The following is a 14,733-nucleotide window of genomic DNA, read 5'->3' on the forward strand; positions in this document are numbered from 1 at the left end:
GGCTTGGGCCCGGTCTATCAAGGCCTCCCGTGGCCCAACAGATGGGGAAGCCACATCACCACGGTTCTCACCGCCCAGTGGAGGGCCCAGCAAGAGAAATGGCTGGTGTAGCTCCTCCGGCCCAAGCTCGCAGCACGGCCCAGATCCACCAGCACCCGTGCCCAGGGCCCGCGAGCCCAGCGCCGCGCCAGGCAGCCTCGACGCCTCTGGCTCCGGCGACCCCCGCCTCGCCGCGCCCGACTCCCCACCGTTCGGCGTCGAAGGCCGCACGACCTCAGCGCCTGGAGAGGACCTCCTGGTCCGGGAGGAGGCGCCGCGCCACCGCCCTTCGTCTCCGCGCGCGGCTCCCCGGAGCCGAGGGAGGAGCTCACGATCCCCAAATCGTGAAGGCCGTCCCCCAGGCGCAAAGGTCGCCCGCCGCCGTTGACCTCGCCGGCCAACACCGTCCACACCGTCGAGCGCCCACTCCAGGAAACCACCCAAGGTCGCCCGGCCGGAGGGACGACGAGGAGATGAGTCGCCGGAAGAAGGCTCCTCCTCCGACTCGGAGTCAGACTGCGCCCCCGCGAGCAGCTCCGCCGCCGCAAGAGGGCCGCCCTTCGCCCAGAACCTGCCCCAGCCCTTCGCCGTGAGCCGCCCCGGGGCCGACGCCGTCCCGCACGCCGCGCCATCCGGCGGCGGCCGCCTCACCTCGCCGGCCAGATCTGGAATTTGAAAATCGCCATCGTGGACGCCAGAGCTCGTCCGTACAAGCGAACCGTTATCCATCCAGAGTTTTTTCGTGGTTGGATGGTTAGTAGGGCAGTGGCACCAATTCCAGATTTGACACTTTGGTGTCTCATAAAGGCGGAATATTTTTCAGTGGGAGGCGACGTTTCCATCGACAGCGAGGCGCCTGTGGTGACTTCATCAATCTTAAAACCCGCCGGCTCAGTTCTTCGATGCAGTATCTTGGAGGTGCTCATAAGAGGTAGGGTGTGCGTGCGTTCATAGGGGGTGAGTGTGTGCGCGTATGTATGAGCGCCTTTGATTGTAGTGTGTTTCGAAAAAAAAAATTATTGAGGCCCAAGGCACACGTGCTAGTTTTGAGGTTTTTGGCTTCTAGGCAAATAGCGCCACAGCAGGTTTGCAGCCTCGCCGCCGTCTTCTCCGCAGGCGCGGTCCATGTCATGTACCTCGATCAGGGTGAGGGGATCCTTCTTCAGAGATATCTCGTCCGTGGGAATCGAGCCACATCCTCTCACCCTTCTCCTACCAGCTGGCCAAGCGGAGCACGCCGACCTCCGCAAGCTCTTCATCTTTTCCAGATTGCCTGTTAATTAATTAAACAGAAGCAGTATGTATTCACATATTTGTATCAGGACAGAGCAACTTGTTGGAACATGGGTAGGTATTACTATTTTCTACTACGACGGCAGCCAACTGCACCTTGTAGATGCCATATTGTAGTATATTATGCATGTTCATCACCAGTTCAGCTTGTTCTAAAATAAACCAATTCGTTAGTTCAAGCATCTCTCTCAATTGGTTCCTGTTATGTATTTTTGTTAGGTTCCAGTTATCCACCATTGGGATGCTCAACTATGCAAATAAGCACAAGTAATTGTTTGAGATAATGTATTCATCCAGAGAAACCTGATTTTTTTCCCTAATTATTCATGTGATATTCTACATGCCAAGTAGCTTCCTTTGCTTAATTTGACCAACGTCTTCCTTAGCAAGTATGACCAACTTCTTCATTTGCTTAATCCAACCAACTTTGTTCCACAGGTTCAGAAGTTCCCGAGCCAATTATTGGCCAAAGTTCTCCCACAGCAAGCTCCCAAGATCGTTAATTAAAAGCTTCAATGTCGTAGGCTGGATCATGTCGCCTATCATCTCCAAGCTTCTGGACGAAGTCTTGTCCTACTGCAAATACAACAAAGCAGAGACGCTTCACCACCTGTTGACGGATATTCTCCCTCGGCTGACACTTACTCTAGAAGCAGCAGAGGCCATTAACCACAGTAAACTTTTTGAGGAGATGGTGAGGGGTCTCAAATCTGCTTTTATGACATGGAAGACATACTTGATGAATTGGAGTACATTCTTCACCAAAAGAAGCTGGACGAGCAGAACAACTCTAAGTCAAAAAAAGAAGAGGAAGAAGCTCAAGATTACTTTGGATGTTGAAGCTAGTCCCTCAAATCAGGTTTTTTTTTCTCCTTCATATGCTCAATTTTTATATATATAAGTGCATACTTACTCATCCCTGCGCGGTTTCATTTTCCTAGTCCTAGGATTTTAGTACAAATTCATCTTTTTAATGGCCTATTTGGGGTTTTTTTAATATGAATATTGCATTTTCCTAAAGTAACTCAAACGTGGTAATTTATATTTTTTGAAATGTAAACAAAATTCCTAGACATGAAATTTCTAAATTGTAAAATTTAATGGCAAACAGATCAGTTTTGTGTCATGTATGTAAAAAAAGGTTGGTGCTCAATAATTTTTTTACGGTTAGGTGCTGAATGTATCTCTACTTGTAAGTACGACAAAGGGTCCCCCATGTTACAATTTGGAGAACTCATACAAGAGTTACCCATGTTTGAAACCTTTAATGTAGTGTTTGTCACATGTTAACATTTGATTGCAAAAATGTGTTGCTTGCACATACTTGGTTGCTTATTTTGTCCTCACACTAAAGTGACTCTCTATATGACAAGTACAAACTAGTTCTACTCAGTAAATAAATTATTACTCCCTCTAATCCATAGTAAGTGTCGGGTCTTTAGTTCATAAATTTGAATTAAAGCCCCAACACTTATTATGGATCAGAGGGAGTATTATGTTTGGAGTAAATTCTACTTTGCATACCACATGTTTGTTACGAACCAACATGTCGCAACTTACACCAAAGTTCTCCATAATAAAATAACCGTATTGTAGTAGATTTTTTTCAAAGATATTTGCAGTGAACCAGATCTTGTAGTTTAACCCCCATCGTGACATCATGTATCCACCAATCAGAATGCTCTTGCTATTAGACATCCTGTTTAAATATTGGAATGTTGTTTGCTTTTGCAGGATATTTGTATTGAGCCGAGTTTGACTCTCACAGGAACTTTAAATGTCCGCTTGAAAGATAGTATTGCCAGGATAGAAGAACTCATAGTTAAAGCACAGGGTATTATTGCATTGGCAGAGCCGTCAAGCAAGTACGAAACTGTTTACTACCAAAAATCAGAAAAGTGCAACTCGGTTCAGTTGCACATTTAAGTGCAATTGCACTTTTTTAACAGAAAAGTGCAACTCAAACACTTTTTTGTAAGTGACTTAGACTTAAGAAAATCTCAGTTGACTGAGACATAGCAGACCGCCAAAAATATACACACGTGCACTACTTCAGCTTCAGTAGAAATGGTAACTGGGCGAGATGAGGATCGTGACCGGATAATAGGAATTCTTCGTGATACAGAAGATGTCAATTCAAGCTCAAGTAACAAAAAATGTATCTCTGTAATTGGCATTTACGGCATTTCAGGGTCTGGGAAGACAACCCTCGCACAATATGTTTGCAAATATGAGGAATATGAAAACTATTTTGACCTTGTTATCTGGATTCATGTTTCTCAGAACTATACTGTAGGTGACATTTTCAAAGAGATGTATGAGTCAACTTCAGTTAATAAGAACCTTGATGTATTGGAAAAAGAATTGGAGAAGAAAATAAAAGACAAACGATTCCTCTTGGTACTAGATGCTATGTGGTGCAATAAGGATGTCGGTCAGCAACAGTTACCAAAGATACTTTCTCCATTGAAGGTTGGAAAGAGAGGAAGCAAGATCCTAGCGACAAGTCGCAATAAAGATGCATTTTCAGAACTAGGTCCTGGTGTGGCACTTAATATTTTTCCAATACGTGACTTGGATGATCAAGTATTCTTGGAACTGTTAATGTATTATGCCCTTGAAGGTGCAAATTTAGATGATCCAGATGAAATAGAACTCAGAATCATTGGGGCTGAAATTGCACAGAAGCTGAAAGGATCACCTCTGACAGCTCGTATGGTGGGAGGACAGCTACGGGAAAAACAGAACAATGTTAACTTTTGGAGAATGACTCTAGATCGGGACCTTCTGAATGAGATGACAGGGGCTGTTTGGTGGAGTTACCAACAACTTGATGAGCAGGTCAGGCGATGCTTTTCTTACTGCAGTATTTTTCCCAGAAGACAAAGTTTAGACCGTGATGACTTGGTCAAATTGTGGGCGTCAGAGGGTTGTGGGCGTCAGAGGGGTTCATAGAGACTGCTAATCCGGAGGAGGACCTGGAAGTTGTTGGTCATTGTTACTTTGACGAGTTGGTGGCAACTTTATTCATGCAACCAGTAGAATCAGAAAACAACATAGGCAAGTCGTACTATGTAGTACATGATCTTATGTATGATTTGGCAGAGAAGGTGGCAGGGAATGATTGCTTCAGAATCGAGAATGGCCAGAGAACACAAATTCCTTGCGATGTTCGCCATCTTTTTGTTGAGATTGGAGCAATGGCTACTGAGGAGATTTTTGAACTGAAAAACTTGCGCACTCTCATTATTCATGAATCAGCTAATCAATTATTGTTGCAGAAAGTGTTCGAGAAGCTGCGGAAATTGCGGGTACTGGCCGTAAAATACACATTTGATAAAATCAGGGGAAGTATAGTGTTTGAAATCCCGCCAACTGTCGGTCACTTAAGGCATCTGCGCCATCTTGCTTTAGTGTTGCCCTCCGCATCCAAGCTAATTTTACAAAGAACATTAACCAAACTTAACCATCTTCAGAATTTAAAATTTGAAGGTTACGATGTATTGGAATTCCCTCCTGATATAGATGTGGGCAAGCTCTCCAATTTGAGGCATATTAGCATGGACTCTCGTGGAACGACATTTCCCAACATTGGCAGGCTAACATCACTCAAGACATTAGAACGTTTCAGAGTAAGTATTGGATGTGGATATGAGATAAAACAGCTAAGGGATCTGAACAAGCTTCGGGGCCATCTGGCGATTGCAGATGTTGGCAATGTTAAAAGCAAGAATGAAGCAGATGAAGATAATCTAGCAGCTAAGACACGACTGACAGAATTGAAACTGATATGGAACCACCGGTATGATGGTACAACTCCACCAGAAGTTGAAGCAGAGGTACTTGAGGGTCTTCGCCCACCCAGGGGTCTTAAAAGTCTGGAAATCTATGGGTACCGGGGACTGGGGTACCCAAGTTGGATGGTGGGTGTGCAGAACGGCAGCCCGGGGTACCTAAATACACTTCTTCTCGGCAAATGTTATCAGTTGGGACCTGCTCCTGAACTATTTGATTGTTTCATTCATCTTCGCGAGTTAACAATTTGGAGGAGCTGCTGGGAGTACTTCCCAGACAATGTGAAGGACCTCAAGTGGCTCAAGAGCTTAATAATTGAGATATGCCTAAATCTTAAATCGCTTCCAGAACTTCCCCGTTCCCTTGAAATCTTCACAATGGTCGATTGTGAGAGAGGCTTCACCGAGTCATGCAATCAGGTAGATTATCCAAACTGGCAAAAACTTCAGCACGTTAAAAGTTGTCTTGTTTATCATTCCGATGACTTGTAATATCATGGAGTGATGGCCACTGGACTTGTTTATTTACTATATTTTGTAATAATTGGGATGATGAATACCTTATGCTATGCATTATTTACATCCGGTTTAGCTGGACTCTGGCTTGTCGTGTAACTCTACTGCATATCTTCTTATTTACGTAGATGACATTATTCTAACAGCATCATCTTCCTCCCTTTTATCTACCATTGTTCGATCTCTCAGTACCGAATTTGCCATGAAGGATCTTGGCCCCCTTCATCACTTCTTGGGCATCTCTGTATCTCGTACTTCTACTGGTTTGCATCTATCTCAACGTCAGTACATACTCGACATTCTTTCCCGTGCTGGCATGCGCAATTGTCATCCTGTCCCAACTCCGGTTGATACCAAAGCCAAACTTTCTGGCTTTGATGGTTCTCGTGTTACCGATCCAACTTTCTATCGTAGTCTCGCTGGTGCCTTACAATATGCCACTTTAACAAGTCCAGATATTGCATATGCAGTTCAACAAGTTTGCCTACATATGCATGATCCTCGAGAGCCTCATCTTCTTCTTATCAAACGTATCTTGCGCTATCTTCGTGGTACTCTTGATCATGGCCTTTTTATTCATTCATCTTTTTCACATTCTCTTATTGCCTACTCGGATGCTGATTGGGCTGGATGCCCGGATACCAGACGCTCTACCTCGGGGTTTTGCATGTTTCTCGGTGATAACCTTATTTCATGGTCTGCTCGGCGACAAACGACCGTTTCTCGGTCTAGCGCAGAGACTGAGTACCGTGCCGTGGCTACAGCAGTGGCGGAATCCTGCTGGGTGCGCCAGCTTCTTCAAAAACTACATCGTCCAATCAGTAGTGCCACCATTGTTTACTGCGATAATGTGAGCGCTGTTTACCTCTCTGCAAATCCAGTACAACATCGACGGACAAAGCATATTGAGCTTGACGTACATTTTGTTAGAGAGAAGGTGGCGCTCGGAGATGTTCGTGTTCTCCACGTTCCTTCTACATCACAGTTTGCGGATATTTTCACAAAAGGATTGCCCACCGCCTTGTCGGTTCCTTAGTACGCTCAGACTGCGGGGGCGTGTTGGAGAACAACGATCATCCAAGCCAGAGTCCAGCTAAACCGGACGTTATTCAGCCTGGAGTACACGCCAAGGATTCTTATTCGTATCCTGACCATAGTCGGTTGTATAGCTGATTGTTTTCTTTCCTTGTATACATGTGCATGTACCCATATATAAATGAGAAGGATGCGATCGGAGGCGTGCAATCTGCAGCCCCGTGTTTATCAAACTTCCAACCCGGATGAGAAAAGCCGAAGCTGCTAGACAGTACCCGACAGCACACTCTTCAAAGTCCGTAGCAAGAACTTCCCTACTGAGACTAGTCATAGTGGGAAGTAACATAGAGTAGTAACATGCACATGTTACTACTCTATGTTACTATCTTCATAGTGGTTACTAACATCAAAGTAGTATCATAGATATCTTCATTAATTAACTTATAGACTCATTGTATCTTGGGAAGTGAGATGTTACAGTAACTAGCTATGTTACTCCATCCTTCTCTCTCCTTATTAACTCACTGCCACATAAGCAAATTTGCTGAGTTGGACACTTAGTTACTAGTGAAGTTACTCCCACTATGAGTAGCCTGATAAATCAAAGGTCTAAATCTTCCAGCTTATGCTTAGTAGTTTATTTATGGAGCATGTTAGATAAAGAACTACGGCACACTCACATTTAAGTGACAGATACATGCACCAAGTTATCTCATGGGCCTTGTGGCGATTGACTGGTTTAAGGACACCAAGCGCATGGATAATGTTGGCAGGCAGAAAGGTTGCGTTGCTCAGGTAAACATGATAATTTACCAGATCATTTCTTAGCGCTTATATTTTTCATTTTATTTTTCTATCAAAATATCTCGTTAACTTTGTGAATATGAGTATGAGAAGAAAACGTTGTTTCTGTCTGAAGTGTAAGAGAATAAAATTGGGGCCTTGTTCATACTTCCATTGCTCATGTTACCGGCTCTGTAGGTTGCTGCCGAGAAAGGGATGCACACGTTTGTTGCCAACATACAGGTGAGTTATTCTTAAAAGATTTCTTGGTAATTTTATTTTCATGCCAGGGAAGACCTCTGTCCGACTGTCCCAAAAGCATACATTTTTGGTCAAGTTAATATCCTATCGCAGATTCATGTATCAATTCGTTACAGCCTAGTGATGTACTTCGTCACAAATACCTTGGAAAAGGGATCGTTGCTCCAACGCTTCTTCGATGGAGACGATGAATTCCGCAATAGCAGACTGAAGCTTATGCCGGGAGTTCCAAAGGTCTGTTTTCACAAACATCTGCGACTATTATGTTGTACTCTTCAACTCCCCTTTGCCTCAACAATTGAGAAAAAATGTCTTCAGGGCTTTTGGATAGTGCGGCAGAGTGTCGGAAGGCCCTCTTGTATATTGGGGAAGGCCGGCGATTGTAGTTACGTGCGTGGTCCCGGGTACTTGGAAGTAAGTCATGTGTTTTTTTCTCAATCTATACCTAATAATAAAGAAGCTAAGGTTTCTGCCAAAAAGTTTCGTCAACGTTTTTTTTGGGACCGTTTTGCCCTCCCACCAAATCGCATAATACTACATGTTGGCACCGTACCGGTTCGATCATATTTTTCTTGATCTTACGAGGTTTGGTCTCTCTCTGTTCAGCTGTTCGCCCGTCACGCTAGGATCTGGGCCACCTAGCTGCGTTCGTGAGCCATATGGGCCAGAACCAAAAGCCCCCCGTTCCAGCTAACGCACGCATGGATATTTCTGCTAAATAGTCCCACCTCGCTTTATTATAAAGCTTACTGCTGGTTTATATACGTCAAATTCGCTGAAAATAACAAGCCTCGTTACTAAGATCTGATTAGAGAATCTCCCAAAAAAAATAAGTGTTGGGTGGCCGTACCGGCAGAAAAAGGGGGCGAAGTATGCGCGAGAGATGGAAAGGGAACATCATAAAGAAGGCAGAGGATGGGAAAACATGGGAAAAAGCTCAGAGATTGACCCGGCCGATCACCGAGGTGAAGAGGAGCTTCGTGGCGCCGGCAGGAAGAAGAGAGGAACGATGGGAATCGATCGCAGCGCCGGATTCACCTCGCAGCGCCCGGAGGTGGCGAGGAAGGAAGAGAGTCCAGGCAGGGATCTGGAGGGGGAGGCGCGATGGCGAGGGGCTGTCTTCCACTCGCGGCGAGGCAGGGATCTGGAAGGATGATGCGGCGTGTCGGCGCGAGGCTGTGTTGGTCCAACTCGCGACGTTGAGCGGGCACCGACCTCCAGCTCTGTCTCGCGTCCAGGTGGGAAAACGAGGCTGAGGCAGCGGCGAGCGGACGCCGGGAACGAAGAAGATGTGGTCGCGTGGAGCGCCAGCTCGAGGAAGAGCGCGTAGAGTTAGCTCCAGGAGCAGAGGCGCGCGGAGCAGGGAAGCGAGGCGAGGCGTGCGATGTTGTTGGATCTATGGCTCGAGGCAGGGACGCGGGCTCGGAGAGAAGATGCGTGTGGTGGGAAGATAGTGGAGAGGTGGGAGGACTTAAACGCGAAAATAAAGAGGTAGATGTTTCTGGAAACGGCCCGGTGGCGGGGGGTGGGAATGCAAAAAGTCCAGGTGCACCGGTTGGGGTTGCTAGGGTTTCTCTGGGATGGGCTAGGTTTGGCCGGCTGGGTCGACCTGGCCGGTTGGGAGTCTTCTCTTAAAAAAACATTTTTCTGTTATTTTTTTTGTTTGTTTAAAATCATTTGCAATTTTTATATAAGAAAAATAAGCAGAAAATAGAGTTTTCATTTGGGTAAAATGAGAGAATAATTTTAGCAACAAAATATAGTTTAATACAATAATTTTGGAGTTCAAAAGGCCTTGGACTTTGGTGGCCGGTTGGATATTTGGGACTGCTTAGTGTCGTAAATTTGCGACATCCTTTTCAGGATGGGGGTGGTAACGATATTCTTCATTGCCAGCCAATAAAAATCAATTCTAGCTGTAAATTCGTTAGATTTATACCTAAATAAAATTAAAGGGTGATGACCACCATCATTAAACGTCTACGGTTTTACAAGTTGGTGAAATGAGGTCTCGCCTATAATCTTTTTAGAATAAATTATGTTTGTTATCAATAGAAAAAAACCTGATCAACATGGATGATGGTGACTAAGAAGAGAAGTGTCAACATGGATGATGACTAGAAGATGGATTTTTGCTGCTTGTTTTGGCGTGTTTGGTTTGCTGCTACAAGGGATATAGCATGACTTTTATTTCTTGTAATACTTTTTCATTTTTTGGTTGTGTGCATCCGTATTGTTACTAGGGAACTGCTCACCGCATGACGGATAAGTATCAACACAGATGGTTTACATAAGTGTTTACTATTTATTTATCCCGATGCAACGCACGGGCACTTTTGCTAGTCTATACCTAATAATAAAGGAGCTAAGGTTTCTGCCAAAAAGTTTCGTCAACGCTTTTTTTGGGACCGTTTTGCCCTCCCACCAAATCGCATAATACTACATGTTGCCACCGTACCGGTTCGATCATATTTTTCTTGATCTTACGAGGTTTGGTCTCTCTCTGTTCGGCTGTTCGCCCGTCACGCTAGGATCTGGGCCACCTAGCTGCGTTCGTGAGCCATATGGGCCAGAACCAAAAGCCCCCCGTTCCAGCTAACGCACGCATGGATATTTCTGCTAAATAATCCCACCTCGCTTTATTATAAAGCTTACTGCTGGTTTATATACGTCAAATTCGTTGAAAATAACAAGCCTCGTTACTAAGATCTGATTAGAGAATCTCCCAAAAAAAATAAGTGTTGGGTGGCCGTACCGGCAGAAAAAGGGGGCGAAGTATGCGCGAGAGATGGAAAGGGAATAGCATAAAGAAGGCAGAGGATGGGAAAACATGGGAAAAAGCTCAGAGATTGACCCGGCCGATCACCGAGGTGAAGAGGAGCTTCGTGGCGCCGGCAGGAAGAAGAGAGGAACGATGGGAATCGATCGCAGCGCCGGATTCACCTCGCAGCGCCCGGAGGTGGCGAGGAAGGAAGAGAGTCCAGGCAGGGATCTGGAGGGGGAGGCGCGATGGCGAGGGGCTGTCTTCCACTCGCGGCGAGGCAGGGATCTGGAAGGATGATGCGGCGTGTCGGCGCGAGGCTGTGTTGGTCCAACTCGCGACGTTGAGCGGGCACCGACCTCCAGCTCTGTCTCGCATCCAGGTGGAAAAACGAGGCTGAGGCAGCGGCGAGCGGACGCCGGGAACGAAGAAGATGTGGTCGCGTGGAGCGCCAGCTCGAGGAAGAGCGCGTAGAGTTAGCTCCAGGAGCAGAGGCGCGCGGAGCAGGGAAGCGAGGCGAGGCGTGCGATGTTGTTGGATCTATGGCTCGAGGCAGGGACGCGGGCTCGGAGAGAAGATGCGTGTGGTGGGAAGATAGTGGAGAGGTGGGAGGACTTAAACGCGAAAATAAAGAGGTAGATGTTTCTGGAAACGGCCCGGCGGCGGGGGGTGGGAATGCAAAAAGTCCAGGTGCACCGGTTGGGGTTGCTAGGGTTTCTCTGGGATGGGCTAGGTTTGGCCGGCTGGGTCGACCTGGCCGGTTGGGAGTCTTCTCTTAAAAAAACATTTTTCTGTTATTTTTTTTGTTTGTTTAAAATCATTTGCAATTTTTATATAAGAAAAATAAGCAGAAAATAGAGTTTTCATTTGGGTAAAATGAGAGAATAATTTTAGCAAAAAAATATAGTTTAATACAATAATTTTGGAGTTCAAAAGGCCTTGGACTTTGGTGGCCGGTTGGATATTTGGGACTGCTTAGTGTCGTAAATTTGCGACATCCTTTTCAGGATGGAGGTGGTAACGATATTCTTCATTGCCAGCCAATAAAAATCAAATCTAGCTGTAAATTCGTTAGATTTATACCTAAATAAAATTAAAGGGTGATGACCACCATCATTAAACGTCTACGGTTTTACAAGTTGGTGAAATGAGGTCTCGCCTATAATCTTTTTAGAATAAATTATGTTTGTTATCAATAGAAAAAAAACCTGATCAACATCGATGATGGTGACTAAGAAGAGAAGTGTCAACATGGATGATGACTAGAAGATGGATTTTTGCTGCTTGTTTTGGCGTGTTTGGTTTGCTGCTACAAGGGATATAGCATGACTTTTATTTCTTGTAATACTTTTTCATTTTTTGGTTGTGTGCATCCGTATTGTTACTAGGGAACTGCTCACCGCATGACGGATAAGTATCAACACAGATGGTTTACATAAGTGTTTACTATTTATTTATCCCGATGCAACGCACGGGCACTTTTGCTAGTCTCATGTTAATAGCAATAGGATGACCTCCGGAACAATGAGTACTCATGAAAGTTATTATTTCCAATTTTTAGCATGTAATGCGTCTTTATCGGGTTTTTTCTGCAGGTGCATGTTGACATGGAGTTTTGGGCCTGGTGTTTGGTGTTGTCACAACATTAGTAGTTGAAATGGCTTTCCTAATACAGGTAAGGGGACCCAAATGCTAATGCTGAACCCTAAGTCCACTGAAAAACAGAAAATATAGTCCGATCATACTTTGTACGTGCAGGCGAACACGTACGACGAGCTTCCAGAGCAGGTGATCGGAGCAGCTCGGCTGGCCCACCACGTCGAACCGGCGGCAGCAATAGTTTCTGACCTCGACAATAACAGCGATGGTAAAGATAGCAGCAATGACGACAAGAACAATAACACTTCCTCAGAGGACGACACGTCCGAGAAAACCAACTGATTTTTCTTTTTCTCGCGCACAGATTATTTGATTCTTCTCTTTACCCTCTTCCGTTAGTCAGCTCAAGCACTGCACCAACTTGCAGCCTTGGCTTGAGTTCGGAACTTGAGACAAGTATTAATTTTTACATTTCAATTTTGCACTTCAGTTGTTGATATCTGGAAGCAATTGGATGTAGATTACATGCTCGCACAATACAGATTGATGAATACGGCCTACTGTACTACACAGTATATATTTGAGACGGTATTGATTTGTTTTTTTTTTTGTTACACTACAGTTTTTCCACATCAATGTTGGGTTTTGCAAAGCAATTACCTGTAGATTGCTCGGTCCCAAAGTCCCGATGGATGAATACACTTCACTTCACTGTATTCCACAGCATATATTACTATATATCCATGGTTGATATTCAAATGAGTATGGCACATTCATCAGGTTACTATTGGTACTTCTGCATATGTTGTTTCTCAAAGCAAATATACCATTTTGTTTGTTTTGTGAGCTTAATTAACAATGTAATGTTCATTCTCAACTGTTATGATACCGTATTTTGTGGATATGGACCCATGATTGTACAAACATGGGCATCCCCTCTTTTGGAGAGACGCCGGTTCAAATTCAGAACAAGGAGGAGAGGAGAGTGGGCACAATTTTTCGATAAAGAGCATATATTAATATCGCGGAGATACCAATTACAGCCTCTACAACAACATCATGCCCTAATGACATAAAGGATGCACACAGCCAAAAAAGAGAAAAATAATTACAGAAAAGAAAGGTCCCGCTACAAAGATCCATAACTTGAAATAGCAATACTGACATCACCAAGACAACACCAGAAGCACAGCTTCTCTATAAGCGACGCCTCCAAGAAGAAAACAGTGCACAGACATTACCGTCGTCCGATCATAGATCTTAGGTTTTCACCCTGAAGAAAGTCTTCTCTCTCAAAACAATGCATTCAACAAGAACATTACCAAGCACAACCAATTAAGGCCAGACCTTTTTCACCCTGAAAGATAAGACTCTAAACTTCTCTTGTGCAGTCACCCCCACATACCAGTCGCTGTTACAAGTCATGAATCGCCAAGCCAATTCCACCTCAGCACCAAGATCCGACCATCATAACTATTCTACCGATTTCGGCTTGATGACCTTCTCCGCTAACACCATGGAAAGAAAATGAGCTCCATGATATTAATAGCCAGCAGAGCTTCGAAGCGGCCCCTCTGAAACCAAACGGCCAGATAAAAAACATGGGTGCGCACGACCGAAACCACCCAATCCAGCAATCTTCAGGCATTATTCGCACAATGAATTTCGCCGGCAGGGCCTTCCGGAACACGACAATCCACCCAGACTGGTTGGAACAAGCATCTGACAGATCTTCAAACTTGGTCCGATAAGAATCCTAGAACCGCCACCTTTCTTCTTCGACGCGGACGAACATGCCCCCACGCCGCCCTCCTCCGCCCGACAACGAAGGAGGTATGCCTCGCTAAGCCGTCGCCGCCAATCCCATGGCGACTGCAGAGAAGAAGACTCGGCAGCAGGTTGCGATCCCCGACCAGGAACCCGGCGGCGCTGCATCGTCCGAAGCAGAACGGTCAGGCCCTCTAGGCCCAGATCAGACCCGCGCCGCCGCCGCCCAACCACCAGCGCCCCACATCCCGTCGCCTTGCTGCCTCCTCCGCTGCGCCAAGCTCACCCACCGCCGCCAGGGGCGGATCTGTATAGGTAGACCCTGATGCACATGCATCAGGGTAGAAAAGAAAATTTTAGTACTATTGGTGAGTTTAACAAGGCAAGTGCATCATGTTAGGGAAGAAAAGTGCATCATGGAGGAAAATTTGCAACTAGCAAAGGTTACAAGCCTGAAAGTGCACCAGGGAAAGTTTCTCCCCAGCTCCGCCCCTGGCCGCCGCACCTCCCCGCTCAGATGCGCCGTCGGACTTGCCGCCTCCTCTGCCCTCCACCGTTTGGCGGGTTCAATTCGATGTCCAAAACAAACTTCACAAAATTCGATGGAACCAATGTGAGAATTTGGGATAAAACTTGCAATACATTTTTTCAACAATTTGTTGGAGGAACAGTTCTTGTGCAACAATTCATAGGGACCGAGTTGAGAGCTATTGTTGAGGTGCAGTTACCTCACGGTGTTGCTGAGGCAGCAACACTTACTGCAGTACAGGAAGGTGTGCTAGAGAAGAAGGTAAACAGTGGCACTCTAAACTTTATGGGAAGAAGTCAAGGTCAAGCTTTCCAAGAGGAGAGATCTCTAGATGACCACCCTATCAGCAGCAGTTT

The 14,733-nt window shown here is 45.5% G+C and overlaps 2 pseudogenes; both read left to right on the forward strand.

Annotated features, from left to right (window-relative positions):
• Window positions 1-941: 941 nt before the first annotated feature.
• LOC127307034 (putative disease resistance protein At3g14460) lies at window positions 942-5,695 on the forward strand (annotated as a pseudogene).
• Window positions 5,696-6,867: 1,172 nt separating this feature from the next.
• Window positions 6,868-8,443, forward strand: LOC127310256 (protein ENHANCED DISEASE RESISTANCE 2-like; annotated as a pseudogene).
• Window positions 8,444-14,733: the final 6,290 nt, after the last annotated feature.

Source organism: Lolium perenne, chromosome 6 (genome assembly GCF_019359855.2).
Source record: "Lolium perenne isolate Kyuss_39 chromosome 6, Kyuss_2.0, whole genome shotgun sequence".
NCBI lineage: Eukaryota > Viridiplantae > Streptophyta > Magnoliopsida > Poales > Poaceae > Lolium > Lolium perenne.